The sequence below is a fragment of the Talpa occidentalis genome, unplaced genomic scaffold (genome assembly GCF_014898055.3).
Source record: "Talpa occidentalis isolate TD23 unplaced genomic scaffold, MPIMG_talOcc4v2.1 talOcc4.9, whole genome shotgun sequence".
Classification (NCBI taxonomy): domain Eukaryota; kingdom Metazoa; phylum Chordata; class Mammalia; order Eulipotyphla; family Talpidae; genus Talpa; species Talpa occidentalis.
Genome location: NW_023605305.1, coordinates 43,354,349 through 43,375,174, shown reverse-complemented (window position 1 = coordinate 43,375,174; position 20,826 = coordinate 43,354,349). Strand labels below are relative to the sequence as shown.

At 38.4% G+C, this 20,826-nt stretch overlaps 1 long non-coding RNA gene across 2 annotated transcripts in view; it reads right to left on the bottom strand.

Annotated features, from left to right (window-relative positions):
- LOC129145153 (uncharacterized) overlaps positions 1-11,468 on the bottom strand; it is a 305,992-nt gene extending 294,524 nt beyond the window's left edge. For both annotated transcript variants that reach the window (XR_008550293.1, XR_008550295.1), the window contains exons 1-2: positions 11,440-11,468; positions 1,790-1,958 (exon numbers count right to left, since the gene is read on the bottom strand). This is a non-coding gene — a long non-coding RNA (uncharacterized LOC129145153). The remainder of the gene's footprint in view (positions 1-1,789; positions 1,959-11,439) is intronic.
- Positions 11,469-20,826: the final 9,358 nt, after the last annotated feature.

Below are 20,826 nucleotides of genomic sequence, written 5' to 3'. Positions count from 1 at the left end.
CGATCAGTATTAAATAAAGGTCATATACAACCAAAAGAAACACTGAAACTCTAATAAATGACCTAAGTTCTGAAATAATTAGAATTATTTCAACCATAAGCTACCAGTTTGATTCTCTACCTTAATGGACAAGTAAGACAATTACAGATCACTTCATGCTGAGCAATCCTAAGAATGGTCTGGAATCCATCAACAATGCACTTTTAAATTCTAAAACATTACATGATCATAGGCATTCCGGCCTTTGAATAAAATGAGACTTCCCTTATTTATTTCTATCATGGTTTACAGAACGAAGGATGCTGATTCAAATCTGTGCAAAGTAAACTGGGACAAGAGGTTATTTCCTTGTCCAGAATGGAGAAAATCTGTCTCTCTATCATCCCTGTCAATAATAATTAGCCCTTTCTGAAAAGGGTATTGTAGACTCATAGTCAAAATGATCCTTAACGGGAGGATATAATTTGGCTTACAGAAATCCGTTACCAACAAATAACTACTTGTGGAGGAAAAATACAACAAAGCATTGCCCTTGGAAGTGATAATCACAGTAAATAGCACCCCAAGCCTCAACTGGGTCTTATATAAAAAACTATCATGTTGCCAATTAAACAGTATTTTCTCAGTGTGGTGACACTTTGAAATGTCTAAATACTGAATTAGGAGAAGAAAGGGAATTGTTCTGAGTCTCTTCCTTGACCCCCCACCTTCAACTGCTTCCATGCCTGCCCTCTCCCAAAAACAAATATATAAGAGAAACTCCCAACAATCCTGTACGAGTGATTTTCCTGGTTCAGTTTCATAAGAGACCTGGAAATAATATAGCATCAGTTTATAAACCAGACAGGGCCTGGCCTGCTGTGTCAACATAGAAAATCAATCCAGGAGTGCCAACCTTGCTTTGTGGCCTTTAGGGCTGCTTCAGAAATCAATCCTAGAGAAGAATAAAGGGCAGTGCCAGAGGCTTGGGAACACACACCTCAAATTGACAGCTGCAGAGCCTGACTTCTCCAGGGGCTTTGCAATTTGGGTTTTAACCGTGCATTCGTTAAGGGAGCGGTATTCCAACCAAACTTACATGGATTTTTGAGGTGATGCTATTTTTCTCATGTTGACATTTTTGAGGATTTCATGGATTGCGTACTAAGCTAAGATTTTACATGAAGTATCTCATTTAATCTCCACAACAGCCCTCTGATGTAGATGCCATTATAATCCCCTTTACAGGAATGCATAAAGACACAGAAAGGATAAGTCAGTTAGCCAAGGTACTAACTTAACAAGTGAAGTCAGTCTATTTAATCTTAAGTGTTTTGAAAATATAATATTTTTCTGGTACCTTTGCACTAGTTTGTCAAGACTGCCACAGCAAAGTACCATACTCCAAATTGCATAAATAACAAATATATTTTCTCACAGTTCTAGAGGCTGGAAGCCCAAGATCAAGGTACTGGTAGTGTTATTTTTTCTTGAAACCCCTCTCCTTGGCCTGTAGCTACTGATCATCTCCCTGTGTCTTCACATAACTTTCCCCTTGCATGACTCTGTGCCTTAATTTCTAAAGCTACTTAGTATTTTGGATTAGGGTCCACTATAATGAGCTCATTTAGCCTCTCTAAAGGTCTTTTGTTCATATACTGTCACATTTGAGATAGGATTTAACATAACATCAGTCCATAACATTTCATATTTTATAATTTTTACAGACCCATCATTTAATCTCTTATAAAACAATGCCCATAAGCTATAAATGCAAACTTTTGCCTATTTTGGTATTAAAAAAAATTACCTTATTGGGGATGAAGAAATATCTCCAGCATTCTGACTGACTGATCTTACTTTGCATAGTCTTGTCATTGAGGTTAGTTGGAGTGACCCAAAACTCATACAGGAATGATCCATCTGGAGACTCTCACTTACATCTGCATCAGAACTCCCAGAGGGAGTATTATTCAGCACTAAAAAAAAAAAAAAAAAAAACCCTATCAAGTCATGAAAAGACATAGAAGACATAGAAACTTAAGTGCATATTCCTAAGTGAATGAAGTCAAGCTAAAAAAGACTACAGATGGCATGATTCCAACTATATGATGTGGTAGAAAAAGACAAAATTATGAAACAGTAAAGCAGCCATGAGTTGGGTAAGTGGTGAATAAGCAAAGCACAGAAGATTTTTAGGGCAGTGAAAATACCCTGCATGATATAACGATGGATGCCTCTTTTGCTGCTGCTTTTGTTATTGTTGCCAGATAAATTTGTCCAAAACCACAGAATGCACAACATCAAGAGTAAGCTCTAAAGTAATATATGGATGTTGGCTATTTAGGGCTGACACTGTAGGTTCATCCTCGATAATAATTGTATCCCTCTGGTGAATGATGTCCATAATGTGGAATGCTTGATGGCATACGGGAAATATCAGTTTTGTTGTGCATCTAAAACTGTCCTAAACTAACTGAATCTCTTTAAAAAGTGAACATGAAATTGGCTTCTGCTATTTGTCTAACTTATCCTCTACTTATGTTTTCAGTGGCTCTACTCAGATTTCCTCTGCTTAGATTATCCAAATAGTTAACAAGTCCTACTAGTCTTCACTATCTGCCTCCAAACAACAGTTTCCCATCAACCTTCTCCTTATACCTTGCATTCCCCACAAACATCTTTAAGTTTGTTTCCCTGAAAGCAGATCCAGAGACACAACTTAAGTACAATTGCTTTATTGGTAGTGAGATGTTCCCAGAAAGCACTGTAAACATGTAGAAAGGAAAATAGGGATGTAAAGAGAAACAACAAGGAGTTTATTACCAAGCAGGTAGCTTTGTTAGAGTCACTGAGGTTCAATCCACTGAGGCACATGGCAGACAGTAAGGAACACTCCTCTCAATTATCCAGTCTACAGCTCTACTTGGCTTGATGTGGTATTTACTCTCCAGTCTATGTGTCACTGACCAGGAACTACTCCTGGATGTAGCTTCACTCCCTAACACTTTCAGCCTGCCCCATGCATGGAGAGATGGATGTCATCTCCAGGAGAATGCATGTCACCAGAATGGTGAATGCCAAGGAGATATGGGGGGGTGGAGGGCACTGTGCACATGGCACACAGTCTAAACTGTGTACCTCTGTGGTTCTGTCTAATGCATCACTTGTGTAGGAACAGCCTCTTTTGCTGCTGCTTTTGTTATTGTTGCCAGATAAATTCTACTCAACCTTTACATCAAAGTCCATTGTTACTCTGATTTCATTCCTGAGGAATAATTAATTATTCTTCCCCTGTACTCCCATAGTACTTCCTTGGAGATCAAAATGTCAGCCTAAACTCATGGTTCCCCTTTACATCTCCATGTACTGCTGTCACCTCTATTTTACAAGTGAGAAAACAGTCATACAGATCATGCCCAAGGTTATCTGACTCCTATAATTTGGAGCCCAGCCTACAGCCTTGCACTTTTAACCCAAAGCCTTTGCTTGGCTCAACAAACCAAACAACCTCAACATGAACTGCATTTATATCTGCTACACAAAATAATTAAATACCAACTCACCCAAATAAATCGTCTGACATTCAGAGACTCAGCACTACAGCATGGAAGAGATTTATCTAAAGACATTCATCTTATATAGGCTTCTCCTATATGATTTGCTCCACAATGTCTGAATGCAGATACGAACAAGTCTATATTTCCAATAAATAGTCTGAAGCATTACTTGCTTATAAGCCAGAAGCCTGTTTTTTCCCTCTTGGTGTGCCTCGCTCCCCTGAATTAGTCATAATCATGGCAGCTTAATTAAAGAAGCTAAAAAATAACATATTATAGTCTTCCATATGCAAGCCTAGAGAAAACTCAAGTGTTTCAAATGATCATTTCCTTTGCCTCCTGCTGCAGCATACTACAATTGCTTATGGCCCCAGCGAGTCCACTGTTGATGCTGATCTCCTGCTGTGATTGTCTCACTGGTGTGACAGCTGACTTTCAAGGAAATCTATTGAGACCATCATCAGGGGTACACTTGGGTTTCAGGTATTGACTCAGTTGTTGTTCATCCTTTTAGTCTCCTACAGGCAGTTCAGGGTATTGGCTGACCCTGATCAACAGAACAGGATGGGCTGTGTACCTGCCACCTAATTGAAAAATAATCTTTTTTCCTTTCCTTCTAAACCCAAGTTAATGTATCATCATGTCATCATAAGAGTGATTATTCTTTTTTTAAAAATATTTATTTATTTATACAAGAACCGGGGTACTGATCAGATGCATGGGAGGGTGAGAGGATTCACCAGAGACAGAGCAGGTAACAGAACAGGCAGACTGATGAAATACACTGCTGAGGGGAGCAGCGGGCGAGACAGGAGAGGTCTGATTCGACATGTGGGATTCTCACCTGCTGGCCGGGATTTAACACACACTGCAAAGGCTGCGGACAGCTTCACAGTGTGGCACTCAACCACCTGTGCCACCAGGGAAGCCCAAGAGTGCTTATTCTTTTTAACCCTACTAAGAGCAGTAAAGCTCATCCCATAAATTCAATTGAGCAAGACATATGCACTCTATACTTTATAAAATTCAACTAGGTTTTTATCTTAAGATGAGGCTGTACCAGAGGGTGGTAGACAACTTAACCTCAGCCTCATTCATGCTTTTCTATCTCTTTGTGGGGTCTTAGAGAGACCCTGGGACTGATCTAATCTTCAAAGTGTGGTCCTGTCAGAAAGCCACTGAGATGTGCTCTGCTCCAATCCATGTGATCCCACCTGACTTGTGTCTCACGCTTTCAGGTACACTTGGGACATGGACCTGTCCTGTGAGCTTATTATTCATCAGTCCCATCTTCATAAATATCCCCTGTAGCCATTTATCCTTAGAGATTTTGCCACTGATCACTGACAATTAGGGTTTCTGACTGAGCCTCAGTCCAGATCTACCACACAGGTGCTCATGTGTGTGATCTCATCTTTTATTTCCAGACTTACAGGTCTCAGTCTAGCTCTGCCTGTTACCTCTGGCCAAGATTTTATCCAACCTGCCAATTCTTTCTTTTCTCTGGGTTTTTTGAATAACAGATAAATTAGTAAATAAAAAGTTCAAAGGTTAGTAAGATCGTTCTACTTTCTGCCTTTTCATACTCCTTCCTTCAGACAAAAGGAAGAGAGAGGGAGATTCAGGGAGAAAATGATTCTGGATTAATATTTCAAATTATTACTCTAGATAGACCTGGAAACACAAAGATAAAATTATAACCTTATCCTTATTCTACATAAACTAGTATCCTAAGTCTGTGTGCACAAATGCTCCCTTTAAACTCTAATTTCTGCCCAAAATAGGATCTCTTGTTCTGCTTGTAATCTTGTATATATAAAAATCTCCATGTTTCCAAAGACCCTTTCTAATCCCTCCACCTCCCAATTTACAAAAAAGTTGTGCTACTTAAAAGTACAAGATGGTTTATTCTCTAGTGGAATATCCTAGAAAAATATAAATAAGAAAACTTAAAATGAGTCCACTGACATAACTTAATAAACCTTAATGTCAATATAGTCCCTGCTAAAGGATTTGGGTGGAGGGGAGAATAAAGATAACCAGTGGTTAGAAAACATAATTCTGAGTTAGAATCCAGTCTTCTGTTTCCATAGATGACTATTTATTATAAAAGACGTAAATATTTCTAGAGAAAGTAGTAAAAGGAATTCTTTACTACTGTCAAAATGGTGGGAGGGTTATCTTTGTCTATTCTAACAATTGTCATCTTAGAGAACAAAAAGAAAGATCAGAAAATCGCTGAAAAACAATGCTGCTATTCAGATATAGAGATGGTACTCATCCTCTTTGTGTGATGCTTCTTAGAAGCTGTTCAGAGACTACTTAAGAGAAAAAGGGAAAAATGCAAACTGTTAGATCTCAGTTAAATAACTGTGTTTATTGCAATTTAAGCTAATAGTTATTCATTATTCAGTCAACTATTTGGTACAAACAAATAAATATTCTCCCACTTGTTAGTCCCTAGGGGCTTTCTTAATCCTATCTGGATTTACTTTCTGTGAATTTCTGAGTAATCAGAAGTTATAGGTTGGATACATCTTGTGCTAGGGACACCCATGGTGTAACTGCTTCATTTTTTCTTTTCATTTCAAAGGAAATGGTCCATCCAAAGTGAAAATTGTTGTGGGGTTTTTTGGTGGTAGAGTATATTTTCCTCTTTGTTGCTGTTGTTATTGTTGCTGTTGTCTTAATCAGATAGTTATTTCAAACAGAAGCAATCAAGTTTCTTTTTTCATTGCCACCTCCTTCTACCCCTCCTACTCAATCCATGCTGTTAAGAAAATACCCTTGTTAGGAAAGTGATTCATCTATTTTTGTGTGTGCAGCTGAAGCAGCTGGAAAGATCATTGTATGGGAATCGTTTCAGATAGTCTACATAAAGCCAAAGTGTCAATAGAAATACAGTAGTATCTCAGGGTCACAGGTATCTGAGTTCTAATGTGTGTTTCAGAGAAAGGAAAAGGAATTTGCACCCACCAGGGTGCAAAAGGAACATTTCATTCCAAGCTCTTCCATCTGAAAGTGACCCATGCAATCTCCAACTGCCCCTAAAATTTGAAGCCATAGTCAACTTCTCCTTTTTTTCATCTATGCATTTGCTGGAGACAAGTATTTTCTCTGCAGATAAACAGAAAACCTACTCCTCTCTGTCCAGCTAGTAGATAAGATTCCCACTGTGACAGCCATAACCCTGAGTTTTCAAATGAACAGCTAAAATGTTCGCATGCTTCTACTCAATAGCATGTTTTGGTTTACAGATTGAGCTCCATCACTCCACTGAGAGCAAAACTATGAGAGAATGGAATATAATATAAGATAATAAAGGAAGACAACCAAACTGAAAGGAAGGGGCAGTACCTGGAAAAGTCAGATCAAAAAGTACAGTTTAAAATAAGTATAGTGCATAAAATAGCCAAGAAACTTACTCAAATCTGAATTCAAAATGTCTTCAGCACTATGAAGCTATCAGCAGCCACTGCAGCATGAGTTCAATCCCCTGCCAGGGAGCTAACCAACATGGCACAGCAGACCTCTCCTGCTTGCCTGCTGCTCCCCTAGCAGTGCATTTCAGTAGATCTTCCTGTTCTGCTCCCCACTATGTCTCTGTTGAATCATCTCACCCCCTAAACCTCTGTCCTACACTCCAGTTTTATAATACACTCCAGTTCTTATATGCATAAATAAAAATAAATCTTTAAAAACTATGAAGATTATAAATACTGGTTGTTGCTCAGGGTAACTAAAACAACTAACTCACTAAAAATCAGCTGGCCAGTTAAACATCAGATTATATGACTGACAACCAAAACATGATGAAGAAAGAGAGAGTTATTTCACACTTTAATATAGTAGAAAACTTTCAGTTTTTAATTAAAGTCAATCAACAGGGCTTGTATTGTAATTTCTCATGTGTAGATATTTCTTATTTTTCTTGCTTTGGCCAAGTGAAAAACAGTTCTAAGAACAAGAAACCAAGGAGTAGATGTTATGCTTCTTCCTCAGGATTTCTACTTTAGGGTAATCAAACAAGAAATGATTGTTAAAATAGTGAAATTTTTAATGTGGTATTTGAGCATGTTAAACATTGTAACCAGGATTTTCTGTTCAAATTTTCTCCAGCCTATATATCCAGAGCAGATTATTATGAGTGTTTATTAACCAGCTTTTAAGTCCTTGAGTGTGGATTATTTTTTGAGTGTATAAACAGTGTGTCAATCAGAGGATACTGTCAAGTAACAGGTGTGTACATATGTGTGTGTGTACACTAAAGCACGAAAAGGAGTATGAAAGAGAAGATAAAAGAGAGTAAAAGGAATTGAATGGATCTTGCCAGTGTGTTCAAAAGTAAAAAGGAAACTTCAGATAAGTTAAACAGTTTCCTATCCATCCTGTCATTTGAGGACTCAAGAAATGCCAGATACTGAGGTGAAGATGCAAACTGCCAAGCAAGCCACTGAGGAAGCAGCTCAGTGGCATCAAAGACTTGAACCCAATGTCAAGAAATCTGACCTCACTGCAAGACTATTTAGGCTTTGTTAGATAGTCACCTCATTCCAAACACCTAAACTACTTGAAAATCCTCATCTATAGGTCCTTAGAACTAGCTGCTCTCCAACTCATTTCCCCGTTTACTGTGATTAAGTAACTATTTTCTCATGCTAATTCTATTTGCCTGCCAAATTCCCACTAACTCTCAGGATCTAGCTCCAAAATATTAGCCTTTGGGGACTTTTCCAGACTCACTAGGCAGACATGTCCTTCTTTCGAAATGGTCTCTTTCAACAGACATGAAACATCCCTCTAGTCGGTAATATCCACCTCTCCCCCCCTCCGACACACACACACACACACACACACACACACACACACACTCAGTTAGAAACTTCTACAAGGCAGAGATTATGATCTATTCATCTTAGCATCCTCAACACATAGCACAGCTTCAGGAACAAAACAAACAGCATTGAGAGTTAAGAGAATAAATCAATGATGGTAAGAACAAACTCTAAGCAAAATAAGAAATGCTACCTTTTATAACTCTGAGGATTTTTATAGGAAAACATGATTTAAAAAACCATGAAAACGCCTCAACTCTATAAAAGCATAATTATTTAGCAAGCAATTATATATCCTATGCCAACATATACTAAACACAAAATGTGCCCTGTTAGATCCAGCCATGGGTACATGGTGTGAGTTCCCCGTGACTTTGTTAAAAGGCTTTCCATAAAATGAAATAATCCTGTCTTCTTCATTTTACATGTTTCCCAGGAGCCTTCAAGTTCCCTGGAATTTCTATTAATAATTCCATTTATCCTTGTAATACAATATGTGTCAAACATCACAATGTCTGTGAGAGACTAATAACCTAAGTTTGTCTTGACATGAGAAAAGATTGATGAAAAAAAATCTTTGGAAAGAGATTTTGATGCCAAATTAAGATTTCAAGGTGAACTGATGAAGAGTTACTTCAGAGCTGGCATGTTGCCCTGTGCCCTTAGGCACCACACATATTTGCCATGTGGCCTAAATTCACCTGAGTCTCCAGGGGGTCAGCACCTGAATTCTGACTTGGGTTCCCCCAACCCATTCTTCACAGCTATAATGCCTGTCTTGCTTCAAATTCTCTAGCTTTAGCTACTTCTCTTTCATATATTTGCTTATACTTCCGCTAGTTGGATTTTTGAGACATATCATCTTCTTACAGTTATAATTCTGTTCCAACTAGTTTTGTCTGGCTGCATTAGGTAGATGGTCTGCCTGAGACCAATTACCCTTAGGATTTATCTTTTGCTCAGGTAGAATCAAGTACCTTGTGAAATGTAACATATGGTATCAAGTGCCCACAGTTCCCAATGCCTGGCATGTTGAGGGCACTCAATAAATGTATGTTAAATATATTAATTGTGCATTAATTTCTTACACAGTTATGTCCCACCGAGCCAGAGACAGTAGGAAATCTATTAAATGATAGTTTAAGCCAATTTAAGCAACACACACACACACACACACACACACACACACGACAGGAATAAAGTATAAGAGCAAATCAAAGGGGTCACTGAGTAGCAAAACAGAAAAAGAAAAAATTTAACTAAGAGTTTGAGGTGGATTTTGGGGGGAAGTTAATGAAGTTTAAATCTCAGCACTCCTCCTTTGCACAGAAAGCTTCCAAGGGTCCTGCAGCTTTATATTCTATTTCTTCAAGGGGACAATAACAAATTGTTCAACCTTAGAATCCCACAAAAGTAGGATAGGCACAAATAAAATAATAGTAAGAAGCTATTCATGCAGTCACTCAGCAAACATTGAGTGTTAGGTCCTTTGTTAGTCACCGCAGACACATCAAAATAAGTGTTAAGTCAAATTTGGAATGACTAACATGTATATTATTTATTAACAAATGTATTCATCTCTCTCTCATATCTGTGACAGCTTGGAAGTATACAAAGGGTACACACATCACCAATTGATCTTTATTACCAGTGCATCTTACTAACAGTACAACTGAGGATCACTGCTCAGATGAAGAAACTGAGATACAAACACAAGTAAATATTGTTGTGATAAGAGAATAATGGCCCCCTATAATAGCCAGTCCAAGTAAGAATGAATTCTGTAGATGTGATCAAGGATATAGAGATTATTCTTTGAGAAGGAGAGATTATTCTGGATTTTCCAGGTGGACCCTATCTAATCACATCAGTACATAAAAGTAAAGGGTATTTTCCAATTAAGGAAAGTTAGAAAAATGAAAGAGGAAGAGGGATTGTCAGCCTGCAAGCCTTCTTATAAAAGGTAAACAAGTTCTCAATGAACAGCCCAGAAATCACTCCAAAGGAGCTAAAAATGCATGCCCCACAAAAACTTGCTAGCACATTAGCATTTTTATTCATAATTGTCAAAACTTGAAAGCAACAAGATATCGTTCATAACGTGAATGGATAAACTATGGCATATCAAGACAATGGAATATGACTCAGTGTTAAAAAGAAATGTACTATCAAGCAATGAAAATATAGAGGAACCATAAATGTGTATTACTTAGGAAAAGAAGCCAATCTGACTTCAATTATATGGCATTCTGGAAAATGCAAAACTATGGAGAGAATAAAATGGTCGGAGGTTGTCAGAGATTGGGGATGGGACGGAATTGGCAGAGTACAGAATATTTTTAGGACAATGAAAAGATTCTGCATGATATAATGATAGATGTATGTCATACATTTGTCCAAACCAATAGAATTTACACCACCAAGTGTGAACCCTAATGTAAACTGTGGAGTTTGATTCATTATGGCATGTTGATATAGGTTCATCAGTTGTTAACAAAAGTACCCCTCTGAGAAATAATGTTGACAGTAGGGGCACTATGTATGTGAGGAGGGAGAGAGTATATAGAAAATGTCTGTAAGCTTCTCAATATTTTTGGGAGCCAAAAACCACCCAAAAATATTAATTCCTTATGAAAAATAATAAAACCCAAAAAGAACTTTGGAGTCAGTGATTAAGTAAAAAATGGAGAAGGAAAATACACATATGAGTTATATTATGAATGAACAAGGGATAATTGCAGTGTCAGAGATTTGGTGGGTGTTTTGACCAAATCCCATATGCCCACTGCCAGGACCCTCACAGCCACATACTCATTTATGTCATGTGAACACTGCTTTCCAGTAGTCATGGTAATTCAATAAGCTGACTTCCCTATCATAGGTCTGAGGAAAAGAAGAAGTTTGAGAATAAAAATTTGAGGAATGAAACTGTAATGGCCCAAAGGCCAACAAATTTCATTTTTCTGCAAGTCAAAACCCCAATGACATATCACCTCACACCTGTGAGAATGGCCTACATCAAAAACAGCATGTGTTAGTGAGGACGCAGAGAAAAAGGTACTCACATTTTTTGAGGTGGAAATGTAAATTGGTGCAGCCCCTGTGGAAAACAGTATGGAGATACCTTAAAAATCTAAAAATAGAAGTGCCCTATAACCTAACAAAACCACTTTTAGATATTTCTCCAAAGAATATGTAAACAGGACCTCCCAGTGGTGCAAGGGTTGAGTGCCGCGCTGTGAAGCTGTCTGCAGCCTCTGCAGCGCGTGTTTGATTCCTGGCCACCAAGGAGAAACCCACATGGTGAAGCAGACCTCTCCTGTCTCACCCGCTGCTCCCCTCAGCAGTGTCTTCAGTCCTTCTGCCTGTTCTGCTCCCCGCTCTGTCTCTGGTGAATTCTCTCAACACCCCCCCACACTTCTGGTCTGTACCCCAGTTCTTGTATAAATAAATCTTTAAAAAAAATTAAAAAAGAATATGAAAACCCTAATTCAAAAAATATATATGCATTCCTATGCTCACAGCAATGCATTCACAATAGCCAAGACATAAAACCATCTAATACCCCTGATAGATGATTGGATAAAGAATTAGTGGTATACATACTCAATGGAATACTACTCTGCTATTAAACAAGATAAAATCTTGCTTTTTTATGTTATTTTTTTTATTTTTTACAATGGAATATTGTCTTCATAGTTTTGCCTTTTCCAAAATTTCATATAATTGAAATAAGATTGGCTCCTTTTACTAAGTAATACACATTTACGTTTCCTCTATATTTTGCATTGCTTGATAGTACATTTCTTTTTAACACTGAGTCATATTCCATTGTCTAGATGTACCACTGTTCATTTTTTTAAAAGATTTATTTATTTATTTGTTTGTTTATTTATTTATTTATTTATTTATGCAAGCACTGGGTACAGTCAGAAGCGCAGGAGGGTGAGAGAATTCACCAGAGCCAGAGTAGGGAGCAGAACAGGCAGAGGGACCAAAGTACAATGCTGAGGGGAGCAGCGGGCGCCACAGGAGATGTCTGTGCACCATGTGAGACCCTCGCTGCTGGCGGCTGGGGATCGAACTGGCGCTACAGAGGCTGCGGGCAGCTTCGCAGCCCGGTACTCAACCACTGCACCACCCAGGAGGCCCCCATTGTTCATTTTTAAACAATATTTGCTTCCCCCCCACCCCCTTAGGTGTAGTCCCCATAGAGTTTCCTCCACCAATGTACACGTGCACCATCACCTCAGTCCCCTGTGCTCCTCCCTCCCTCTGATCCCTCTCCCGCCTCCTCCCCTGCAGTATATCTGTGATTTATAATTGTCATTTTTTGCTTTGTTGTGTTTTGTACTTTTATTATTTTGTTACACTGATGTCTTATTTGGTTCCCCTATATTCCTGCTATAAGTGAAACCACCAATATTTTTCTTTTTCCTTCTGGCTTATTTCACTGAGCATAATTCCTTCTACCCCCTTACACCAGTAAGAATGGCACATATCGGGGCTTCCCTGGTGGTGCAAGGGGTAAGATGCAACCTATGAAGCTCTCCACAGCCACTGCAGCACGAGTTCAATCCCCGGCCAGGGAGCTACCCACATGTCGCAGCAGACCTCTCTGACTCACCCACTGCTCCCCTCAGGAGTGTATTTCATTTGATTTGTCTGTTCTGTTCCCCACTCTGTCACTGGTGAATCCTCTCACCCCCCCACAACTGTGCCCTGTACACCAGTTCTTGTATGTATAAATAAATAAATCTTTAAAAAAATGGCACATGTCAAAAAAAAACAAACAACAACAAAAGTTGGCGAGGATGTGGTGAAAAAGGAACTCTCCTACATTGCTGGTGGGAGTGCAAACTGGTCCAACCACTATGGAAAGCTGTCTGGAGGTTCCTCAGTCTACTAAAAATGGAGCTACCAGATGACCCAGCAATTCTACTCCAAGGGATCTACCCAAAGGACACAAAAACATTGATTCAAAAGAGCACCTGTACCCCTATGTTTATTGCAGCACTATTTACAATAGGTAAAACCTGGAAACATCCCAAATGCTCAAAAATAGATGACCGGATCAGAAAGATGTGCCATATATACACAATGGGATATTATTCAGCAATCAAAAACAGATAAACTCGTGGACGGAACTAGAAGGAATTATGCCCAGTGAAAATCTTGCTTTTTGTGACAGCATGAATGAAACAAATTGATTGTTAGGTGAGGCAAGTTAGAAAGTGAAAGATAATTCACAGATAGTCTCTCTTATACATGGAATTTAAGTAACCAAAGCAAACTAACAAATCACAAAAAAACTAACCCAGATTCTGTGAAGAACATGGTAGTTATGAAAAATAATAGGGGTAGGGGAAGGGAATGGGAGTAACATAAATTGGATAGTGGGAATGACACTAGAACTTCGGTTGTGGATACGGTGTGCATCTACAATTATTGAGGTACAAAGTTGCACTTACACTGTACACATTAATGACACTCTATTGTACCTGCCAGTTTAGTTACCTGTAACACCTGCTGAAGAATCATTTCCATTCCACAATAGGAATGGGCAAGATTCACTTCCCATAGTGAAATAATGTGATAAAGTGTGACCAAGGAAAGATATGAGAGTAGCAAAAAGATCTTTGCAGAGACTAAATCCTTTCAGAGACAAGTATAAACCTAAAATAACTTTTGAGTTTGGGGTCAAAGTCAACCAGATGAGGACAAAATGACAAAGTCAAGTGCTATATGGGAACTTGGCATTCTGAACCTGTCTTCATAGACCCAGCGACTTGGGTCAAAGGTTATTTTAAAGGAATAGATTACCTTCGCTCATCTGAAAAACTCCTCTCAACAAGAGGCTACATATAGTTTTGATCTAAAATTTATTAGCTAGAAGGTGCCCTTTCACCAGGTGGCATACACACTTTGAAAACAAATTTTTTCTTTGCACATAGAAGCTTGATGATGAACTAGACCAACGGGTAAAATAAATCTCAAGAAAACAAGACACAGCTACTTCCCACCTTCTTTCATACCACCTATTTGAGACAGGCATCGCATATAATTGGAATATTTCTGTGTGGAAAGCTCCCCTTTGTACATCATATGTAAATCCAAATATTTTGAGCTAAGGCCCAGCATGATTGCAAAAAAGTGTAATTATAAAGGAATTGAATGTTCATAGTCAGGAGTCAGCCCACACATACTTATGATGCTCGAAGAAAAAGAACATATTTCATCTTTGCAGTAAGTAAAATAAGCTAATTCTCTTCATTTTCTCTGGGAACTTCCTGCTTTCTGTAAGAAGAGGATTCATAGCCATAGACAGTGTGGTTTGCAGTTAATTTGGTCGGGGAATGTGGTGATATTGCACAGTAAAAGTCTATTTCTACTTCTGTGCAAGATGGACATGAATGGTGCAGGCTGTGAGTTGTCCTGGAACTGAATTTTGTTGATATGTAAGAATGTCACCTGGGCCTTTTCACCTTACAGTGGTGGATTCCAACTCCAAGCTAAAGACTGAGTGGACTGACTTACTCAATCCATAGGATTGCTGAGGCTGAGATTAAACACTTTTGGTTTTTGAAAATAATGGATTGAATGGTAAATTCAGCTTTTTTCCTTTTTTCTGGTTTTTCAATCACCCTAATCTATTGGTCTGGTTGACCAAAGGTAAATGCTAGTCTGATGTCTTATAAACCCAACGAATATCAATTTCAAAGTCACTAAAGCCCTGGAGCCTGTTTAATCATTGTACAGACATAAAATGAAAGGGTTAACTTGCCTTCAAATATTAATCTACTCTCTATGTGCAGACAAATGTGACACTGAGGGAAGAGGTGGCTTGCAAGGGGAGGAATTATTTGGTTCCAGTGTACGAGACATCTAAGAAGTCAGAAAACCGACAGCTTCTCCTGGCTCTGCTGCTGTCATGCCTCCTGCAGCTGGCCAAAATGGATAGTGTGTTTCCAATCAAAGCAAGCCCCAGACACCTTTTAACTTTGAATATCTGGGTTAGAAAAGCAGTAATTTTGCATTTCTGTTGCTGCCTTGTGCTGCTCTATGTTTGTACTACGAAGATAAAAATAACATGTCACAGAGTCTCTGCAAATTGAACTGCAAGGTGGCAGTGAGGTGGCCATTGGGACACAGGAAGAATAAATGATCTTAGTTTATTTATTAAAAATATGTACAGTCATGTGGAAAACTTACCTTTCTCTCCACCCCAGTGGGCCTTTTCATCTAAGGTTCACTTGCTGCACAAGAGAGTCACTTTAAACTTCATCTTTTAAAAACTCAGCGACTTCTTTCACTTATTACCACTTTGAACAATTTTTTGAAACAACAGATGGTGTTGGTTCCTAATAAGACAATGGCTTTTGGCTCTGAACTAGACATTGTTTTCCCCAATTTAAGGATCTCCTTGTTACTAGTGGCCTCCATTTCAAACATGCTCATTACCTTGAATCTGCTGTGGCATGTAGTACATCACAGTGCTGAGACTACCTCGTGTTGCTGTTAAAAATAAATGCCTTCAGAAACCAAAATGAATCAACAATTTCATATTTTAGAGACTTGAAAAACACAAGGTGGTCCTGTCCCAGTGCCAAAATAAAAGTCTTGTAAAACATTTAAGAAGTTTATTCTTCCCAAGACATGAAAACAATAACCCACCTTAGCTTTCAGTTATACATGCACAATGAATGGGAGGTAGACCTCCCTCAGGTAAATGCATCTCTTTGAAAGGGGGGTATTGGCTTGCCTAAATACATAAGTGTACATAAAAATATAAAACACATACAGTCATGTAGTTTAAGAAAGGTGTGAGAGAATTTGAGTGGTGGCCAAGATTCTGAATAAGAGGTGAACAATGTGCGAAGAGCATATGGTAATGTGTGAAAAATGTAAATGTGGATACAGAAGACCTCACCTATGTGTTCACTGATGTGTTCAAAGGGCCACTTATTTCTCTTTCAACGGTTTTTTGATCCATTTCAAGGTGCCCCTTCTGATGAGGTTTTGCGAAAGGGAAACTCAGCATCATGAATGGGTTCTATCCTGAGTGGAACCTACTGAAGATTTTCACATGAACTGGGATATATTAAGGTCCACTAGTAAACCTTGTTGGCTTAGTATTGGTACTACAATGTTATTATCAGCATGTAATATCTTATCAAGAAATGTGCTCATCTTCCAAGATTTAGACTCAATTTATCTAGCTATGCCTATAGGTCAAGTTATAACTCCTTTCCAACTACAGCTCCACTGGGCCCACATCGCATCCCATTTCCTCTGACTACACTCTGTCCTCATGTCTGGGTTGATAAACAGCTGAGTGTATCCCCCTAGAAGAGAACCTCAGTGCATGCTTCTGAAAATCCATCAAGACAAGTTGTCTGCCATGTATTGTGGAAGATCTGTAGTTGGAAACATACTTGTTTATGCAGTCTACAGAGAAAACATGAGGAGGTAGCCAGCCAAACCACTGGCACTAAGTCATGTCTCAAGAGAAGAGGAGATGTGACTCAAGAACGTGAAAGAAGACCTAAAGAAAAGTGACTTACAGGAATTGAAGAGAGTCCTCCAAACCAGAATTTATCCAGGAAAGTGCTGATGAATCAGGCCTAAGGGTCTCAGGATCTAAAGGGTTCTCAGTTCTTGTCTCAGGAAAGAATTCAATGTGGAGACCAGAATTATGCAGAAAAGAGATTTATTGACAGATGATAAGACAGTAAAGCTCTGTGAGCAGAAAGGGGTCCAAAATGAGTTGTCACTGAGGGGGCAAGAAACAGGTGTTTCCATGAGTATAGTGGGCAAGGAGTGGGGGGTTCGACCTTTGGGTGTCTCAGCATTATGTCTCTTGTTGATTCATTGAGGCCCATGGGGTCTTTCAGATTACTGCAGTCTGCTTTCCTGAAACAAGCTTTGGTCCATTGCTTTAACATTATATTGGTGTTGTGAACCTTCGATTTTTACTTGGGTTGGGGGTACACTGTCCCAAAAGACTGTTTCTCATTTAGATTGATAAATGGACTTAAGACACCTGGGTTGGGGCTTGGGGGACCCTATTCCTAACTAACTACCTGTACCCATTTTCTAACTTCCTCATTCACTACTTTATTCTCATAATTCAAAAAAAACTTTAATTCTACCTACTGCAAAGAATGCATCCAGAAATATTTACAAAATGTACAGAAAATTCAGGATGCCTGAACTTAAATTTTTGTAGGAACAAAAGGGAAAGAAAAAAATATAAATTCTGCTGACGTAAAGCTGCCAGGAATACATATAATGAAAAGTTAGGCCATAATACCAAGAGATATTAAAATGGCATTAAACGGCACAGAGAAAACTAGATCCATGAGAGTGAATGATAAATGATGTCCACAGGACAATCAAGAGAACACACAGTCGTTTAGGTCAATGCAAGAGAACACTTCAAGAAGAGAGGGGTCAAATTATGCTGAGAAGTCAAGGGAAATAAGAGAGGGACAAGTCCTTGGGATATAGCAATTGGGAGGTCAAAGAAGAAAGACCTTGGGGAAGGTAAGGATTATGGTCACAAGAAAAGGGGTGCGAAGAATTAGAGACCACGTAGAAAGGCTGAGCTGCAATGGAGAGTACAGAGACACAGACGAAGCATAGGAGGGCTTGGTTATTACTCGTTCATGTGTTGTCTAAAGGTGGGTGATCCATTAAGCATATTTTAAGGTTGATGTTTTGGAAAATGTGGATTTTGGAAAGTATTCATATTGTTGTAAAAGTATTGACAAAGGAAAAGTGAGTTGAATGTGCTCAAGTTAATTTGGTGGGAAAACTCAGACAATTACCTTTTCTGATTTATGGGTGCTTGTGTTGTAAAGGCAGTCACTTCCCCAGCTGTAGAAAATAACAAAGTCAGAAGTCTGAGCATAGGAGAAAAGTTTCAAAGTCACTGGTGAGATCGGAAGAGGGATGACTAGAAAAAGCTTAAAAGGACTGTTAGCAAGTGTGAACTCCACTGAGCTTGCCCAGAAAAAGATACTGTTTTCAATTCTTCTAGTCTTATGCTTGGCATGGAGTGTGTGTCCAGTGAAGATCAGTTTTTGCTGTCCCTTTGTCATTTGAAATCCTTGGACAAAAGTCATTACCATCAAAACATTATACAAATTTTCAGACACGATAGCCCAGCAATTTTTTTTTTTTTAATTTCTGTTGACTTGCTCCAAAAGCAAGCATAGAGGATGCCAGATTAAAGGAGAAAATGGTTTGTGCAAAATTATTTTAAGGAGACAAATAGGATAGAGGGTACCCTATATTTACAGAAAACAATCATAATCATTTTCCAGCACTCACAGAATGGTAACAAATAGTCTTTTTCTGTTCATGCTTTTGTGCCCGCAACAACCCTTCGGCTTGTATGTTCTCTACCATCTGCCTCCTCTCTTCTCTCACTACAGATAAAGGCTAGAAATTCCTACTTGAAAAGGCATTTACAAATCAAACTTGTTGATGTAAATGTAATCATACTTTATTATCCTGCAAAAATAATAATTGCACTTAACGGATGATTTTGAGGGGTCAGTTTGTTAACTACCAAGACTATGTAAGCGAACATGAAAAAAAGTTAGCCCAAGTAGTCTTTAGGTAGAAATGAGTTTATTTCAGGTTGTCTTGAGAGCACAGGCAAAAGGTGTTTTCTCATTTACCTTTATTTATATTATCTTATAACCTAAAGTTACCTCAATCTCTCTTGTTTACTTCTCTCATTCACCCTCATCCCATCATCAGCACCAAAGGCTAAGGTGTAGCAAAGGAGTTTTCAACAGCCATCAAGTATCTCTTAAGTGTCTCTTAAGTGAAGTGATATGGCATAAGAACAGGAGAAAAGAGGTCATTGGTTCTCTTTCTAAGAGAAAGAGAAAGGTGATTGGAGCTTCTATTTTGCCATGTGTTAAGTGCCATTCAATATTTTGAGTCTGAACTAGGAATCTGATGAGGACTGAGTTTTGCTTAGAGAAAATTGGGATAACAATAAGCAAAGGAGCAATTCTACCACTGATAGAGAATAGGCAGGAGATAAACATGTCAACCAGGACAGTAGCTAGGAGGCATTGCAATAATCTAGACACTATAGTGAGGATGGTGGTTGAACCAGAGTAGCAGTGGTAGCAGTGATAAGAAATGGTCTACCTCTGACAAATTTTAAGTAAAGACAGGAGAATTTGTTGAGGAATTAGATGCTGATATGAGGGTGTTGGGGGGGGAGAAAGGGGAATGAGATATTAGGATAAATGTAAAGTTCTGGGCCTGAGAACCCAGAAATGGAAATTGCAGTTGACTTAATAGGAAACACAGTGAAAGAAACACTTTTGCAAGTTAGATCAGGAGTTTTGTTTGAAGTATATTCATTGAGACTGCTATTAGAGACAATCAAAAGAAAAACTTGAGATGGCAACTGGAGAGATAAATATAAAATTCAAGGGAAACATCTGGGGCAAGAATATAAATTTGAGAATGATAGGGAATAAAACATTACAGAAAGTCATGAGACCAGATGAGTTTCAATGAAATGAGTGCAACTAGAGAACAATTCTCTGGCCTGACCCCTAGGGCATAGCAAACTTTATATATATCAGGGTGGCAAGGAGGCCTTAACAAAGGAGAATGAGAAGAAGTTAGACTAAAAGATTGAAAACATTAAGCTTTTGACAAAATGGAAGTGGAAAGGAAGAAGTTGACTCAGAAGGAGAGAGTAAACTGTTCCTAGTGCTTATGCTCACAATAGGTTGAGTTAAGAACAGAGGAGGTAAGATTCACCAATAATCAAGCTATAAAAGGTCTTAGTGAATCTTGAAAAGAGCAGTTTCAGTAGGCAGCAGAGGTCCAAATCTACTTGGAACAAAATCCAAAACAATGAGTAGAGGTAACTTTTTAAAGGAGTTTCTATAAAGGAAAGAAAGAAAGAAGGTGATGGAGGGAAATATAGGGTCAGGAGATATTTTAAGATTAGAAATTTTGAATAATTTTTATATTATCATGGGAATGATTTTAATCAGAGAAACAAATTCCATGACAACAGTTGAATTACTTGTCTTAGGGAGAGAACGTTTTTGGTGAAACAAGAATTCATGTGCCAATTGTTGAAGTTTATGAATTATTTCAGTCTATTATTAACCTCATATGATAAGCCAGTACTTTAGAATGGTAGAATTTACAGTACCAGAATTTTTCTAAAAGCTACTGTTAAGGGACATAAAGGCCAAAGGTTGTTTGCAAATAATTTGAATACACCTATTAATGATATAATTGCCAAAAAGATACCAATGATGCCATCAGAAGTTGTAAAGTTACAATAGCATAAAAAAAAATTAGCACTTTCTAAGCACTGATGTGCCAAAACTTTTTCTAAGTATTTTATCTATATTAATGCATTTAACCATCATCACAGCAACCTATGAAAATTGCTACCA